This window comes from Sturnira hondurensis, unplaced genomic scaffold (genome assembly GCF_014824575.4).
Source record: "Sturnira hondurensis isolate 20B ecotype Veracruz unplaced genomic scaffold, ASM1482457v3 Scaffold0004271, whole genome shotgun sequence".
NCBI lineage: Eukaryota > Metazoa > Chordata > Mammalia > Chiroptera > Phyllostomidae > Sturnira > Sturnira hondurensis.
Window position 1 is genome coordinate 2,115,069 of NW_028076902.1, and position 18,725 is coordinate 2,133,793.

General features: G+C 38.9%; 1 protein-coding gene across 5 annotated transcripts in view; it reads left to right on the forward strand.

Annotated features, from left to right (window-relative positions):
• FARS2 (phenylalanyl-tRNA synthetase 2, mitochondrial) overlaps nt 1-18,725 on the forward strand; it is a 557,835-nt gene that overhangs the window by 303,817 nt on the left and 235,293 nt on the right. The gene's annotated exons all lie outside the window — the stretch shown is intronic.

The following is an 18,725-nucleotide window of genomic DNA, read 5'->3' on the forward strand; positions in this document are numbered from 1 at the left end:
ACTGACCCTCTTTCCATTTCTGCTCCTTTCCTCCTGAAAGACTTCTCAGTTCTAGTTAGTTTTTGGCCTATGGTCCTGTTCTGATAATTCTTGTTAATAAGGAAACTTAGATACATTTGGAGTAAATACTGTAAAACATATCCGAGCACTAATAACTCTGTACAGCATTTGAGTTTCCTTACATACCTATTGTGGGCATAACTCACCTTATGAAATGGGTGTATGAAGAATCCAATTTAGTTGAAAGTGATTATTGAGTTCACAGACATCTTTTAGTGCACTTAAAATAAGATTTTATTTTTTTAAAGTTTCACCTGCAAATTTGGGGAATATATTGTTACTGAAACTTTGTATGTAATTTAAGCAATTAAAAACAAAATGTAACAAATAACCAAACAAAAGCAATTTCTAGTTCAAAAATGGAAAGTGTTCAAAGCTAGTAGACTGTCAGCAAGGCTAACTTTTGCTGAATGAGAACTTTTATTTTCAATGTACTGCATAATAGTACTCAATTTCCTTGAGGTCTAGGGTATTATATTGAAATGTAAGGTAAAGGGGTGGAAGATAGAAATACTGTTTTTGAGGGGCTTGTCAAAGGGAGATATTAGAGGTGGAATGTGACTTCTTGTCTGATTATATCCAGGTGTATATATGTTTTTAGCTTTCAACTCTTAATAATGCTAAGGAAGGCATGGCTATCCCTTTTATATTAGGGATATATATATTAGGCCAGAAGGTCTGAATTACCCTGTAGTACTATCAGTGTGGTCACCATAACTTCATTTCATTTTTCTACCTCCATGTGTTTGCTTTTACTTTTCCCCCTATTGGAAGATCTTCACCTTTTTAAACCCTGTATGTCATGCAGACCATATTCACCTGACCCTTCCAAACATTCTTGTTAGGCCTACCTAAAAGTGGCCTCTCTTTCTCTGTGGTTCTGTAGCACCTAGTTTCTGTCACTCATAGGACCTGTCACATTATGTGACATTTCTCTGTCTACTTTGAAAGCGTACACGCCTTGAGAACATGCACTGTGGCGCTCCATGTGGTTCCCGTTCTAAATCTGGCACTTATTCGTTGTTGTGAGACCCAACCAGTGCCATTCCCAGCCCCATTTTTTCTTTTTGTTGTTTTGGGGTGTTTTTTGAACTGTAACACTCTACAGTTAAGAAACCCAGACAGCAGGCAGTCCTTTTCCTCGCATGTGGGAACAGCCAGGTGACACAGTTCTGGGCAAAAGCATAAGGTGAAGCTTCAGGGTTTGGGGGATCATTTTTGTTTCCCTGTAAAGGCAACAGACATGAAAGTATGCTCACTAGAACCACTCCTTCCTTCCTCTTGCCTGGGCCATAATGACTAAAGGTGGACAAGTCCTTTTGCAGTTATGAAATCACTATATTTTCTCCTTTTGTATAGCCGAGTAGTACTCCATTGTGTAAATGTCCTATAGTTGTCTTATCCACACATCTATTGATGGACACTTGGGCTGTTTCCATATCTTGGTGATTGTAAATAACATTGCAGTGAACAAAGGGGTGCTTATGTTCTTTCAAATTAGTTTTTTCCATTCCTTTGGATATATTTCCAAAAGTGGGATTGTTGGGTCAAAAGGCAGGTCTATTTTTAATTTTTTGAGGTATTTCCATTACTGTTTTCCACAGTGGCTGGACCAGTCTGCATTCCCACCAACAGTATAAAAGAGTTCCCCTATCTCCACATCCTTGCCAGCACTTACTGTGTTTTGATTTATTAATGATAGACATTCTGACAGATGTGAGATGGTATTTCATTGTTTTAATTTGCATTTCTCTGATGGTTAGTGACATTGAGCATCTTTTCATATGTCTGTTGACCATCCATATGTCCTCTTTGGAGAAGTTTCTGTTCAGATCCTTTGCTCATTTTACCCTTTGCAACAATATGGATGGACCTGGAGAATATTATGCTAAGTGAAATAAGCCAGCCAGAGAAAGACAAATGCCATGTGATTTCACTCATATGTAGACTCTAATGAACAAACTGAACTAACAAGGAAAAGGGGGATAGACTTCTGGATGGAGAGCAGGATTAATACTTGTATCTAATCGGTAGTTAATATTTAAATGCTGCATATTCTCCCAGTAATGCCCTTGTATCATTTTTTCCCTCCAATATAGGATCTAGTTGAGATTACATATTGCATTTAGATACCATGTTTCTTTCATTTCCTTTCATCTGAAGCAACTCCTTAGCCTTTTTTGCTCTTATAAGACATTGACACTTTGTAGAATCCTGACCAATTACTTTACACAATGTTCCTCAGTTTGACATTGTTTAATGTTTCGTCATGATTAGGTCAGGTTCTAGAACCCAGATGGAACCCAGGTTCTAGTGTGACCAAGTGGCACCCATATATCCCATACCAGAAGTTCCCAAGACAACCCTCATGTCAATTATTTCTGGCTGCATAGTACACCACTGCAAAACTCAGTGATTTAAGGCAACTATTCATTTAGCTGAATATTGGTTAGCATTTTGAGCTCTGGAAAAAAGCTTTTCTGTTTCAGCAGGATTTACTTATGTGTGCGTGGTCAGCTGACATGCACCTGTCTGGTGTTGACTGCTTGTCGGCTAGAATACTGGTTCTCTCTCATCAAAAAGCTAGCTTAGACTCATGTTCATTGTGGTCGTAGGGATCTAATTGCACTAGGAGGACAAGTCCAAAGTACAAAGTTTTCAAACTTCTGCTTGCATCATATTTACCATTATTCTTATTGGCCAAAGCACACAAGGCATATGGGCAAATTAAATATGAGAAGTAGAGAAAAACTAATGGTAAGGTTAGACTTTGTGGCTATTTTTAAACATACTACCACTATGGAAGACTTAGTTTACTGCGAGAGCTACTTTCCAAAATCTTTGTCTCCAAGCTATGCCTTGATTAGCAGATAAGTTCCTTCTCCACTGCCTACTCAGCTATTACAAAGTCCATGGAAATCAACTGTAGTAGTTTATCTAGCAAGGTCAGCTTGACTAATTTATTCTGATAATCATTTAATTCACTCAGCTTATACTCATTGTGGCTTATATTTGTGCAAAACCATTCAGTATACTCTTCCAAATAAATAATATCAGATGAAGACAGGAGCTGGAAGAAACAATTATCAGCTCACCATGAATCAGAAAATATTATCTCATTTAATTCTCACATCAGATCTGTTAGATCACTATTATTAGCTTCATTTTATAAATGACAAAACCAAAGTTTAGAGAGTTTAACTAATTTTTCCAAGATTATATAGCTATCAAGAAAAACTTTGGCTGCAAGCTATAGAAAATCTTATTAAGAATGGCCTGAATAATAGACATTTCATTCCTGGAACAAGGATTCCAGGTGGGCATGTCCATGTTCAGTACAGCCCCTCAAGGATGGCATCAGGGAGCCTTGTCTTTTTTTTTCTTTCTGTTCCACCAACCTTGGTTTAATTTTCATCCTTATCATAGTGATTTATTTTTAGTCTTTTTTATTTAATCTTTTTTGTGTGTTTTGCCATTGCCATTTAGTCCCATTATACCTCCCTTCTGCTAGCAATCACCACACTGTTGTCTGTGTCCATAAGTCCTTTTTTTTGCTCAATCCCACCGTCTCCTAATTTGTCCCCACCCTAAGCTGTCATTGATGTAAAACTTCATGAATTTGATAACTGTGTTATGAATACATAAGATAATATGCTTATTCTTATGGAGTGTTCTTTTCTGTAGATCATACATTTTGGTTTAGTCAGATAAAGTGAACACTACATGTGAGCCCCTTGGAGCTTATAAGAGTGAATCCAAAATCAGCATCACTAATTCTCAACCCATGATATCAAGGGACTGACACTGGGTACTGCTGTTCTCTCCTGTAGGGTGATTTCCACTGGAAGTTTAGAGATCCTGTACTCTTGAGTGTTGATTGGTGACCTGTGATGACCATCATATGCCTCTAATCTGTTGATACCATTGATTTCTTGTGCATGTGGACTGAGACATATGCTCATTAGTTGCCTTCCATAAGGAAGTTTATTTCTAGGCCTAGCTGTGTTAATATTTTCTCTTGACTCAGGCATAATAGTATCTCTGCATGTGGAGACATCTATGTTACTGCACATAGATCTGATGACTGCACTTCTTTTTGTTAGACCTATTGAAGAAATAATTGAAGTGTGTTATATGGCTGTCTTTTCAGGGTCATTTTCTTTTTCTGATAAGAGTTGAAGTCATACTTGTCTATCAATAGTGCCTTTTAATATGCTTCTTTCTATGCTTTGGGGATAAATCTCTATAACATCCTTTGATTTAGAGTTTTTGGAATTTCCCATATGATTTTTGACCCACTTTCATGGTTATTTTAGGGTGTTCATAATCTTATTAAGATCCTGATTTCCATGTCTGGTGCCATCAGGACATAGACCCTCAGTGTACACATCTCCCAGTGATACCTGATTGTTAGACTGAAGAGAAGGCTACTTGAGAGACCCACACAAAAGCTTAAATGTGTTATTTGTTTCATGTTCTGAGAGAAGGCTTTAAGAAGAGCAGGGAGATAAGAGTAATTTTAATACATTAAATTAGAACTATATATTTTCCCTATTCTGTAGTATATCCAGATTTATGCACCTGGCAGTGAGAAGCAGAAGCCATAGATGGCAGTGGTTTGAGTTGCACAGACTTTTTTGGTTCATTTAAAAAACTAAGAAGTACTAATGTATAGGTTGCAGGGCAGGCTCTTTAAACTCACCCACTCCTCTCTCCTTCTCACATTGGCTTTTTTTCTGCCAGCTTGTTGCTTCCTGGTCACATGTTGGCTGCTACAGCTCCAGGCATTATATTCTTGTGTGATAGTATTTAATGCACAAAGGAAGATGGAGAGAATTCCTAAGGGTCCTTATCTGAGAGGAAACTTTTACCCTTGAGCATCCTAGCAGATTTTCCTCTTGCAGCTCATTGGCAATGCCTTCCCATAGACCAGGTATTGAGCAATGGGGATGGACCCCTCTATTTGGAATAGGTACACTGCTGTCCAAACTGCAGATAAGGCAGAATGACTGCTGCAGAGGCAACCAACACTGTCCACAACACTTAGATTAAAGCTCCAGAAGCAGAAGGATGCAAATTCTGAGGGCATAGATCCCTAAGGGAAACTGGAGACATCTGTAAGAATCTCAGTGGACAGGACCATTGGGAATTGCTTCATGTACTGTTGATTAGTGTGTGCCCCAGAGACTGCCATGTTCTGATTAAACTGCAGAAAACTGAAATGTATGACTCAAGAAGAAAAGGGGGTGGTCCAAGGTAAGGTTTTTAAGATGGGTGTTAAAGAGTTTGTGGTGGTTGTTTAAGTTGACAAGAGTCAGTGTGTTAAGCACCACTGTTTTCATGATTTGTAGAATCTACCGTACTTTTCAGACTATAATATGCACTTATCACCCCAACACCCTGCAAATTTGGGAGGAATAATGGTTGTTAATGTTGCTGTTGAGTTCTGTTTACATTTACATTGTTGAAATGTTATCTTATTTATGTTATTAAATATTTTACCACATTTTTGGCTTCAATTTTTTTTTCCTATTTTCCTCCTATAAAACCTAGGTGCGTTTTATGGTCCGAAAAATACAGTAATCCACAGTCTGTTCCATATCATGGAAAGATTCTTTTAAAAGAGGTCTGTCTTTGGATCCTGTGAAGGACTTATTGACGGAAGTGTGTGGGGCCAAGATTATATATAACAATAGAAATTTTTCAGGCAGGAGAGATCGATCTTTGGGCACAGCTTGAAAAGTCAATCATTTAGCAGCAGGTGTCTCAGGAAACAGTTCAAGAATTATAGCTGGAAAGCAAGGGATCAAGGACTGAGTCAGTGGTGGACAGAAAAGAAATCACAATTTATGTGTGTGTGCTGGCCTTTCTCGGCTTGCTACTGGATTCGTACTGTTGCACTGGGGTACCGTGGGGCTTTCATTTCTGTGTGGCTGTCATCGTAACTAATGATCAAGGCAAATAAGAAGCTTTTGTTCAATACTACTGCTAAAGACAAGTCCCATCAGTTCACTCTGTATCAAATCCAGCTTGAAAGGCCTATTTGGAGTGATAAAACCTCACATTCAGAAAAGTCTGCTGATATATTTGAGTACCTGCTTATGCAAGCCATTTTACTGGCTTTCATAGACTAATGATAAAGTCGATCAGGAAATTGGTAATTACAAAGTAGAAAGTTCACAGACATAAGTGGAACTTTCTAGTGTTATGAAATACTTTAAACGTAGCCCCTCTAAGTTAGTGTTTGAACCTGAATCTGAGGAAGCATTTCCTGGATATATGCTTGAAGTGGAAAAGAAAAACATAGACTTGAATCCTAGTATCTGTGTGATCTTGCTTAAATGCTGTTTATTTTTTAAACAGATAAAAAACCAGTCTGACATTCTCCATGAGATCATTGTGAGAATAAAACTCTAGATAATATAGATGAAATGCCTGTAATTAGTAAAGTTCTACAATATGTGAATGTTAAATGTTCAGTTGTTTCACTATTACTTGTAGCAATTATTTTGGGAAAGTGTCAGTTCATTACATTAAAGAATTCCTGGAAATCAGCCCCTACTAACAAGGAAGGAAAAACTTGCTTAATATATTTTTATATGTAATATAAAATTTATATGTAATAAAACTTTAGTAGTTTTAATTTGACCCTTGGCTTTGCTACAAAACAACCTATGAGGGGGAACCTCAGGGTGCAGAGGGCTGTTTACATTTCAAGAGTTAAGTTACTGGGGAAGAAAATGAAATACATGGAATATGGAAGCAGAAACAGTAAGATCCTAGGTCTCAAGGAGCTCATGACCTGTACCTGCTGTTGTCCTATACAGAATAAGCTCAGTGAACAGTGATAAAGGTAGGAATGAATGAATAGAATAATCATTCTTTCCTGTTGTTCCTTTGTTGTGTTCCAGTTCTCGCCTTTCCGAGATGTCTTTTCAGAATTTCCATCTCTAACAGTACCAGTTAAAGTGCCACCACATACTGTGAGAGAAAAGGTCTCTCACACGTATAAAATTAAGAAGTCGCTATCCATATCCATATTCAAAACTTCATTTTAAGTATTAACTTCTTCCTAATTCTACCCATTTAAATTAAGCAAGTAAATTAAAAAGTGGAAAAAATTTATAAACCTTGCCTTTCATACCATTCACTCATGGTATGAAAATACTGTAGTACAAAAATACTGTATCTGAGTATTTGCTTATATGCCAGACACTGTTTTAGCCTTTTGAGTTATACAAGTGATAAAAACCACCAAAGATCCTAACATCATGAATTATAGGCTAGCAGCAGAATCTAACAATAAATAATAAATAAAATAAATAGGGAAATTTGTATTATCTTTGAAGATGATACTCCGATGAAGGCAGGGCTGAGTGAGGGAGTTGGCAGCATAGATGGGCGAGAGATTTACTGTGGTAAAGTGGATGGTGGAGGAGGCCTCATTGACATTTGAACAGAGACCTGAAACAGGTATAGCAAAGACCATCCCCAGTGGACATTCCTGTCTGAGCTGGGGGTTCAAAGTTGAGTGTCCCTCCTGCACATCTGAAGGGTCCAAGGGAACCAGGTGGCCAGAGGAGAGAGTAGTAGGTTGATATCTCTTGTTATGCTGTTAAATATTAAACAATTATTTTGTGGTGGTTTGTATTTCATTTATAGTTTATTTAGGGTGGAATCTTAGTTAACTATTCTAAACTGAGCCAAATCCTAGATTGTTAAAAGCTGTAAGGAACTTGAAATTCTCTGTGATTGCTGTTCTTTCATTGTATGGGGGGAAAAGCTGAGGCCCACTGAAATAATTGACTGCAAAATGGATCAGTTACTAGATAACCAGTGTTTTTGGAGGTGGATTTGGTAATGAAAACAAAGATACTGTTTTAGTGAACACAGAAATTTCCTTCAAACTGTGTAAATGTTTAGCCCCTCTGAAATTTTATTTTCATATGGTAAAATATATGTAATCAAAATAAGCCATTTTAACCACACTTAAATATACAGCTCAGGGCATTAATTGTATTAACAATGTTGTGCCACCATCACCACTATTTCCAAAATCTATTCATCACCTCCAGCAGAGAACTGCGATTCCTTAAGCAGTAACTCCCCATTCTCCTCTCTCTGCAGCCCTAGTAGCCTCTAATTTCTCTGTGTCTATGCATTTGCCCATTCTTGATATTTCATATAAGTGAAATTACACAATAGATATCCTTTTGTATCTGGTTTCCTTCACTTAGCATATCTTTTCCAAGGTTCATCCATGCTCTAGTGTGTATCAAAACTCCATTCCATTTTAGGGCTGATAACATTCCATTGTGTGTGTGTATATTTTATTTATTCATTCATTCATCTGTTGCCAGAATTTAGTTGTTTCCACCTTTTGACTATTGTAAAGTAATGCTGCTGTGAACATTGGCATACAATTATCTTGAGTTCCTTTTTTCACTTCTTTTTGGGTATATGTATATCTACATATGAATTCATGTGTTTATAAATATTTATGTGTGTGTAAATATATATATATGTGGTAAAATATATGTAATATAAAATACGGCATTTTATATACTTTTATTTTTTAATTATATTTTATTAACTATGCTACTACAGTTGTCCTGATTTTACCCCCTTTGACCCCCTCTCTATCTACCATCACCCACTCCCTCAGGCAATCCCCCCACCATTGTTCAAGTCCATGGGTCATGTGTGTAAGTTCTTTGGCTACTCTATTCCCTATACTGTACTTTACATCCACATGACTTTTTACTGATTATACCATTACAGTTGTTCTATTCCCCCCCTTCATNTAAAATACGGCATTTTATATACTTTTATTTTTTAATTATATTTTCTTAACTATGCTACTACAGTTGTCCTGATTTTACCTCCTTTGACCCCCTCTCTATCTAGCATCACCCACTCCCTCAGGCAATCCCCCCACCATTGTTCAAGTCCATGGGTCATGTGTGTAAGTTCTTTGGCTACTCTATTCCCTATACTGTACTTTACATCCACATGACTTTTTACTGATTATACCATTACAGTTGTTCTATTCCCCCCCTTCATTCCCCTCCACCCCCACACTCCCTACCCCACCATTCTCCCCCCCTTAGTTTATAACCACATGTCTCAAGTTCTTTAGATTCTATATTTCCCCTACTATTCTTGCCCTCCCCCCTATCTCTTTTTTACCTACTGTCTATGCTATTTTCTGTACCTTCTCCCCCCTTCTCCTCCTCCCACTCCCCTGTTGCTAAACCTCCATGTGTTCTTCATTTCTATGGTTCCACGCCTGATCTAGTTGTCCTCTTGGTTTGCTTTTGTTTTAGGAGTGGTTGTTAATAACTGTGAGTTTGCTGTCCTTTCACTGTTCATATTTTTCATCTTCTTTTCCTTATATAAGTCCCTTTAGCATTTCATATAATAAGGGCTTGGTGAAGATGAACTCCTTGAACTTGACCTTATCTGAGAAGCACTTTATCTGTCCTTCCATTCTAAATGAAAGTTTTGCTGGATAAAGCAATCTTGGCTGTAGGTCTTTGGATTTCATGACTTGGAATACTTCTTTCCAGCCCCTTCTTGTCTGTAAGGTCTCTTTTGAGAAATTCCCTGACAGTCTGGTGGGAACTCCTTTGTAGGTGACTGTCCCCTTATCTCTTGCTGCTTCCAGGATTCTCTCCTTCATTTTAATCTTGGCTAATGTAATGATGATGTGCCTTGGTGTGTTCCTTCTTCGGTCCAACTCCTTTGGGACTCTCTGAGCTTCCTGGATTTCCTGGAAGTCTATTTCCTTTGCCAGACTGGGGAAGTTCTCCTTTATTATTTGTTCAAATAAGTTTTCCACTCGTGGCTGTTTCTTTCCCCCTTCTGGTACCCCTATAATCCGGATGTTGGAACGTTTAAAGATGTCCTGGAGGTTCCTAAGCCTCTCCTCATTTTTTTGAATTCTCATTTCTTCATTCCTTTCTGGTGGGATGTTTTGTTCTTCCTTCTGGTCCATTCCATTGATTTGAGTCCCAGTTTCCTTTCCATCACTATTGGTTTCCTGTGCATCTCCCTTCATTTCAATTAGTTTAGCCTTCATATGTTCCTCTAATTTGTGACTAAAATCAACCAGTTCTGTGAGCATCCTGATAAACAGTGTCTTGAATTGTGCTTCTGAGAGGCTGGCAATCTCTTGGTCACCTAGAGTTACGGGCTCTGGGGCTTTGAGTTCTTCTTGAACCATCTTTTGAACTGTTTGTGCCTGTTACATATCAGGATTGGTGTCCTAGGTGTTCACCAGAGCAGGGCAACTAAGTTGCTGGGTTGTGACGCTGTATGTGGGGGCGGGGCGAAAGAGGAGCAATGGTGGTCACGTCTGCCACCTCTTGCTGCCACCGCTGCCGCCGCCACAGGTGCCACAGCTGCCACCATCACCAGGGCCCATGCGTTTCGTCTCACTGCACGCAAATGTGCCACCACCGTCAGCCCTCCACCACTGGGTTCGCTGCTGGGGCCGGCGCAGTCCATCTCACTGTGCGCGAATGTGTGACCGTGGTCAGTCTGCCCTGCACCCTGACCGTGTCCAGGCTGCCTGCCCAACCCTGCTCCGCTGCTGGCTCCGCCCCTCTTACTGTCCCGGTTGAACGGTTTGTTATTGTCGGACTTCCGTATAATTCAATTTTCTGTTCTTTGGCTGTGTCTTTGTTCTCCAAACCTTTGTTGTATTCAGACTTGGTTGTGGGAGAAGGCACAGTGTTTCCACCTATGCCTCCATCTTGGCGGAAGTCCTGTATAGAACTTTTTTTATCACAGTTGCCCATTCTCAACTCTTTCTCACTTTGGTGATGTGACCTTTTCTCTATGGCACAGTGATTTTTCTAAGGACTGCTGGGATGGAGGTTTGAAAAGTCTCTCTACCCCCAGCCCACCCCACCTCTCGTATCTTCCATAGACAGCACAGGTGTCCTGTCTTCCAAGGTATAGTGTTGAGCAGTAGCAGCCATTGTCAGTCTTTCCCCCAGTGCTGTTTGCTCCTTACCGTATCCCACCCCCAGTCTAGCCTTCTTACTCTGAGAGGCTCCATGCCCAGAGGGTCTCTGTTTTGGGAGCAGAGGCTATATGCATAGTTAGTGCTTCTCTTTCTGCAGCTGTTATGGCAGAGTTGGAGAACCAATTACTGCAGAAAACAACTCGTGAAATTAGATGGTTTTAGGTTCTAAAATCAACTTAGTTTCTCCACTTTCAGACTGATGACTTCTTACTGTTCACTGTTTTATTGCCACCACCATCATACCCCTCTCCTCTTCATTTTAAGCGTTGCCATCTCTGGATTCCTAGCTCATATTAGTTTTCTTCTTTACATAGGCTAATCTTAGATTTTTTAGCAAAAACAAGAAGCATCAAAAGCTTTTCCCACATGGGATGGTCAGCTGAGTACAAAATTACATTAATAAGAATACATAGTCCCTACCTATCCTGAATATTCTGTTTAATTTAGGATATTTCTCTACAGTCAGTTTTGTCCTCTGTGGTCTCTAGTTTACTGGAACTCTCTAGAATTGGAGTGGGGAAAATATGGCCCGAAGCCCTGTCAGCTCTTGAGCACCTAGCAACAAATTACAGCTGAGGAATGCCAAAGACCTGAAGATGAGACCTGCCTTGGCCGACACTATCTTTAAGCATCTAGTTATTTATGGCTCACTTTCTTTCATAAAGAATTTGAAGTGCCATATAAAAGTATGTACCAGAGGATAAAATAAATAGTTGAGATAATCAGGACAAAGAGGAAATAAGGGTGAAATAGAACTGGGACAGGAGTCACACAGAGAAATGTACTCAGAACACTTGTACAGGTGACCTGCATGGTTGGCTGTTAGCTTCCATGGGCTCAAAGTAAGCAGTGAACTATGATCAATTATGTGGCTCAAGGTATCCTTAAAATAAAATAAAAAAACAATCCATTTCCTTGGGAGAGATAAACTTTTTGTGTTCCCACTTTCTTAGGCATTTTCTTAGATCTGATTTCAGTTTATTTCCCGAAGTCTCATAGGGAAGGTATGTCATACAGTGATCAGCACCCTTGACAAGGAGGACCCTGGACAATGCAGAGGTGCAATTCAAAAGAAGCAAGTTTAGATGAGAGCAAGACAAAGTGTTTCAAAGGTAAAATTTGATACAGTTCAGCAAATAGATGCCACATTCTTTCTTGCAACCCTCCATGGCAATTGATTGTCACAAGAAGGCTTTTTGATAAGAATGATTTTGACAATCAAAGATTGTAAACTTAGAGGAAGCTGGAGTCCAGCTGCTCCCTGTTCCTAATCACAATCTAGTTCTTAAACTTTGTTGTACAGATGGCTAAGATTTCAGGTGTTTTTTGAATGGCCCCCTCACTGACTTTAGCATTGGTTTCTTAAGTAGAGCCAGTCTCCTGTCTGGGCCTGTCTCTCCTGACAGCCAAGCCAGGTAGGGCTTGAGGTTCGAGTCAAGTGTACAATGGATGTTTGTATATTGTAATTTTCTAAACTCACGTATTAATTACCTTTGAAATGTATTCATTAAGAATTTTTATATTGACAACCATGCCATCTACAAAAACAGTTTCACTTTTTCTTTACCATTTTCTTGTTAGTCTGTTTTTGTTTTTGCTTTTGCTTTAGCGTTTTTTCAAAGGCTTGGAATTCAGGTTACTAGAAATAGAAATAGAAATAAATAATGAGAGTGGACATTCTTATCTTCCATCTGACCCTGAGGGCAAAGCAACAGTCTTTCAGCATTCATTATGACATTAGCTGTTATTTTTTATTTTGTCTTTTATTAGATTGGAGAAATTTTTTATATTGCTCACTTGCAGAGTTTTTATAATGCATGGATGTTGAATTTCGTCACTTGTTTTTTCTGTATCTATTGAGATGGTTATGTGTTTCTTTGATAATCTGCTTATATAATGAATGACATTGATTGATTTTCACATGTGGAGCTAACCTTCCATTCCTGGGATTTATCCAGTCATGGTAAAGTGTCCTCTCGTGTATTGTTGGAATCAATTTGTTCATATTTTGTTAAATGTTTTTTGTTTTTGTCTTTTAAATATATTTTATTGATTATGCTATTACAGTTGTCTCATTTTCCTTCCTTCACTCCCCTCTGCATACCTCCTCTCACCCACCTCCACCCCTCCCTTTAGTTCATGTCCATGTGTCATATGTATGTTTTTTGGCTTCTACATTTCCCATACTATTCTTACCACCCCACCCCGTATATTTTCTACCTACCATCTATGCTACTTACTCTCTGTACGTTTTCTCCCTCTATCCCCCTCCCACTCCCCTGTTGCTAATTCTCCCTGTGATCTCCATTTCTGTGGTTCTGTTCTTGTTCTAGTTGTTTGCTTAGTTTGTCTTTGTTTTTGTTTTAGGTGTAGTTGTTAGTAATTGTGAGTTTGCTGTCATTTTACTGTACATGTCTTTTTCTTCTTTTTCTTAGATAAATCCTTTTAACATTTCATATAATAAGGGCTTGGTGATGATGAACTCCTTTAACTTGACCTTATCTGAGAAGCTCTTTATCTGTCCTTCCATTCTAAATGAAATCTTTGCTGGATAGAGCAATCTTGGATGTAGGTCCTTGCCTTTTATGACTTGGAATGCTTCTTTCTAGCCCTTTCTTGCCTGTAAGGTCTCTTTTGAGAAATCAGCTGATGGTCTGATGGGAATTCCTTTGTACGTAACTGCCTCCTTTTCTCCTGCTGCTTCTACAATTCTCTCCTTCATTTCCATCTTGGGTAATTATGATGTGCCTTGGTGTGTTCCTCCTTGGGTCCAACTTCTTTGGGACTCTCTGAGCTTCCTGAACTTCCTGGAAGTCTATTTTCTTTGCCAGATTGGGGAAGTTCTCCTTTGTTATTTGGCCAGATAACTTCTCCACTTGTTGCTCTTCCTCTTCCCCTTCTGGTACCCTGAGAATTCAGATGTTGGAACTTTTAAAAAATGTCCTGGAGATTCCTAAACCTCTCCTTATTTGTTTCAATTCTTGTTTCTTCATTCTTTTCTGGTTAGATATTTCTTTCTTCCTTCTGATCCACTCCATTGATTTGAGTTTCAGTTTCCTTCCCATCACTATTGGTTCCCTGTACATTTTTCTGTATTTCACTTAGCATAGCCTTCATTTTTTCATCTAATTTGTGACCATATTCAACTAATTCTCTGAGCATTCTGATCGCCAGTGTTTTGAACTGTGCATCTGATAGGTTGGCTTTCTCTTCATTGCTTAGTTGTATTTTTTTCTGGAGCTTTAATCTGTTCTTTGTTTGTGCCATTTTTTTCTTGATGTGCCTGTTACATAGTGAGGGGTGGAGCCTTAGGTATTCACCTTAGTGGGGTAACCCATGTTGCTGTGTTGTGATGCTGTATGTGGGGAGGGGGTCTAAGAGGGAACAATGGCACTTGGTCCTCTCTCTGCTGCACTTCAGTCACTTTACCCCCTTCCCCCAAGCGTATTTGGTCTTTTTGGTGCTGATTCCCAAGTGGGTTGGTTTGTGTACATTCTAGGACCCTGTGGGTCTCTCTAATGAACTCTCCTGTAAGGCTGGGAGTTTCTCCAACTGCCATCTCAACCCCCACAGGTGTTTTCAGTCAGTTGTTTGACGCTTTATTTCCCAGAGCTGGGACCCTGTGTTATGAGGTCCATCCCACTCTCCCGTTTCACCTGGTTTATCTGTGCACAAATGTGGGACTGCCCGTTCCACAATCTGCTGCCTTGCTGGGTCCACCAGCCGCTGCCTTGGGCACCCCAGTCTGTCAGCCATTGCCTTGTGGTGAGTCCTCTCAGTCCCAGCTGCTGTCTCTACCTCTCCTACTGGTACAGACTTCAGTACAGTTTTTCTGTCAGTTGGGTTGTTTTGGTATTTAAATTTGCCATTGTCCTTCTTTTGATTGTTCAAGTAGGCACAGTGTGTTCACCTATTCCTCCATCTTTGACGGAAGCCCATTTTTTATGTTTTGTTTTTTTTTAGCAAATATTTTTGTTCTTTATTTTTTATTTTATTTTAATTATTGTTCAAGTATAGTTTTCTGTCTCTTACTCCCATCCCAGTGCACTCACCGAGCCCTACCCACCTCCCTCCTATTTCTACCCCTGTAGTTTTTGTCTGTATGTCCTTTATAATTGTTCCTGTAAACCCTTCCACTTTTCCCCTGAAATTCTCTCCCCTCCTCTCTCCCATTGTTTTGTTTTTTATGTTCATGACAAATATTGGTTTGAAGTTTTTTACTTTTTAATGTCTTTATCTGGTTTTGGTATAAGAGTAATGCTAGCCTATGTTGCCACCCTTTAAGGCCAGGCAGGTTGATGGTATTCGTGCAGCTGGAAAAATATTCACAGAGCCTTTGGGATGTCTGGCATGCCTTTATTCATTATTGGACGAGGCAGGCATGCTGAAAGCTGTGTGTCTATCTGCATGTCTCATGTTATGGTCCTTTCTCCCCACTGTGGCGCCCATCATGGCACCTGTACCCTTGCATGTCTCTCATCATCATTGCCCCAGCAAGGAGTCCCTACCTGTCCAAGTACTAGAGGGGAACAAAGTTGGAAGGATGCCAGAAATTATATAACATGACATAATTCTGTGCATGCGAATCCACCTCATGTTATGGGAATAGTTTATTGGATCCAGTCTCAAGCTATGAGAACTCTGGTTATCAGTCCCCTCCAAAGCTATGGGAACACTGCTTCCCTTGGCTACCCAGACACCTGGGTAAGGAAGCCAGACTGCCTCCACTTACCCTACATAGCCTCATACATTTTTTTTCTTTCTGGAAGAGTTTTGTAAAATTAATACTATTGCTTTTTGACATTGTGATAGATTTCACTCGTAAAGCCATCTGGTACTTGAGTTTTAATTGTGGAAAGATTTTTAACTACATATTCAGTATCTTTAGTTGATGTAGGTTATATCTTTTTTCTTAATAAATAAGCTTTGATCGTTTTTTGTTTTTGAGGAATTTTTCTATTTGATGTAGGTTGTTGAATAGTTGTTGATATGCTTAGCATAAGGTTTATTTATAGGAGTATCTTATTATCCTTCTTATGTCTCTAGGATCTGTCTTTAGTGAGGTCCTATCTTTTATTCCTGACTTTGGTAATTCATGTCTTGTTTCTTCAATTTTTTTACCTTTATTATTAGTCTGGTTAGAACTTTATCTGTTTTTTTGATCTTTTCAAAAATCTAGTTTTTGTTTTATTCAGTTTTCTCTGTTGTTTTTCTGTTTTCTTACTATTTAATGCTGTTTTTTCCCTTTGTTCTTCTTGGTTTGTTCTTAATTTTCTTTTTCTAGTTCCTTAAGGTAGTATCTTTGAGACCTTTCTTTTTTCTAGTATAAAAATTTAATACTGTAAGTTTCTTTTGAATCATAGCTTTAGATGCATTGTACATACTTATGTGTTGTATCTTAATTTTTATTCACTTATTGTGTTTTAAAATTTTCTTGTGATTTCTTCTTGGACTCATGGGTTATTTAAAAATATGTTATTTAATTTCCCTTTATTTGGAGGATTTTAAAGATACTTTTATATTGTGGATTTCTGATTTATTTTTACTTTAGACATAGAACAGTTCCCGTAAATTAATCCTTTAAAATATTTTGAGATGTGTTTGGTGTCTCAGAATATCATTTATGTTAGCAAATGGCCCATCTGCCCTTGAAAAGAATTGTGTTCTTGAGCAGTGTCTTGTGTATAATTTTACGTGTGGCAAAATTACTAGCCTGTGATGTACTGGAATTTTTCGAAGTTCTTCACTAACAACCAGTTCTTCCCAATCTATCTATACCTTATAGATGAATACTGTTTCCATTTATTATGAATGACTTGACACCATGTGATAGCTGAAGGATTTAACTTATGATGAAGCATTTTTCCAGCTGGACCTTGCACATCTAATCTTCTGGTTTCATGAGTGTTTAAGTTCAGTTAGAGTGGAGGGGGATCTGTGAGACAACTTTAAGTTTTTTGTGTTTTAGAAAAAGTATAAGTGCAAAATAAGAACAAAGTGTCAAATATGGCTCTTTGAGATGAATTAGTCACTCTTCCACGGTCACACACATTTAATGGTGACAGTATTGAGATTTATGAGTATTTTTCTTTTTAATCCTCACCTGAGGATATCTTTAGAGAGGGAAAGGGCGGGGGGGAGAGGGAGAGACAGAGACAGAAACATCGATGTGAGAAAGAAACATCAATTGCCTCTCATACATGCCCAACCAGTGATCAAACCCACAAACTAGGTATATGCCCTGACCAGGAATTGAACCCACAATTTTTTTGTGTACTGGATGATGCTTCAGCCACCTGAGCCACCTGGCCAGGGCCAGATTTATGTTTTAAAAAAATTGGGGGACACTATCATAGACGAACTTCATAGGGAGACAGAAACAGACTATGATTAGGTGTTTCTTAGAATGCTCCAGGTGACAGGTGTTTGTTGGAGGCACAAGTGTGCAGTAGCAGTGGAACTAGAATGAAAAGAGGTTTTGAAAGAAATTCTGAGATATAATTCACAAGTCTCTGTTTGAAATGATGTAGCCTTTGGAGTTCATATTTACTGAGTAACTAGATGAATGATGATCCCATTCACCAAGATGGAGAAAGAAGATGAAAAATAATAGTTGGTTTGGAAAAGGGATGTTGGGTAGCCTGGGCTTAGGACAGTTTTATTTGTAGGATGAGCAATGTGGTGAAAATATAGGTGGTATGACCTTTGGTATTTTGACATAATTAATGTTATAGTATATATGAAGTGCTATGAAATAGTGGGTTCATCCTGTTTCAAGCTCCCAGCTTCAGAACTCTTCTGACGGAATCTCTGCTTAGTCTTTTTTGCATCATTCTTATATTTCAAATATATGAACTTGTAGCAACAGTTTAGCTTTGTTTTACATAGTGGGAAATATTTGTAATAAAAGTAAAGCCCAGATGATTTAACAAGAGTGATATTCTGCCCTGGCTGGTGTAGCTCAGTGGATTGAGCGCAGGCCTGTGAACCAGACAATCAAGGTTCGATTCCCAGTCAGGGCACATTCCTGGGTTGCAGGCCAGTTCCTGGCAGGGGCCAGTTCCCAGCAGGGGATGCACAAGAAGCAACCATACATTGATGTTTCTCTTCCTCTCTCCTTTCCTTCCCCTCTAAAGATAAATAAATAAAATATTTTTTAAAAAGTTTTAAAAAAAGTGATATTCTACTTATCTTTTGCTGAATAACCAATGGCTCCAAACTTAAAGGGGTAGAGCCACAGATTGAGACAGGACACAGTGAGGTGGTTTGCTGCTCATCCAAAACACTATGAACCTCAGCCGGGAATCCTCTTGAACCTGCTTCACTCAGCGCCTGCTGTTGAGGCTGAGGTGGCTTGAGAGCTAGCTGCATCTGGACTGTCCATTGGAGCGCCCTGCGTGGCCTCTCCAGGTTAAGAAAGCATGGCATCTCCACCTTCTCAGCACAGCAACTGGGGTTCCAAGAGAGAATGTTCTGGAAGGAGAATCCTGAGAGGCGTGTCTGGAGAGTATTTCAAGAAAACCAGGTGTTTTTTGTGTGGCCTTTTCTCATAGTCTGAGAAGTTGCATTTTCCCCCTACTAAGATTTAAGGGAAAGGGTATTAAGGAATTTGAGGGGTATTTTTTTTAAAACC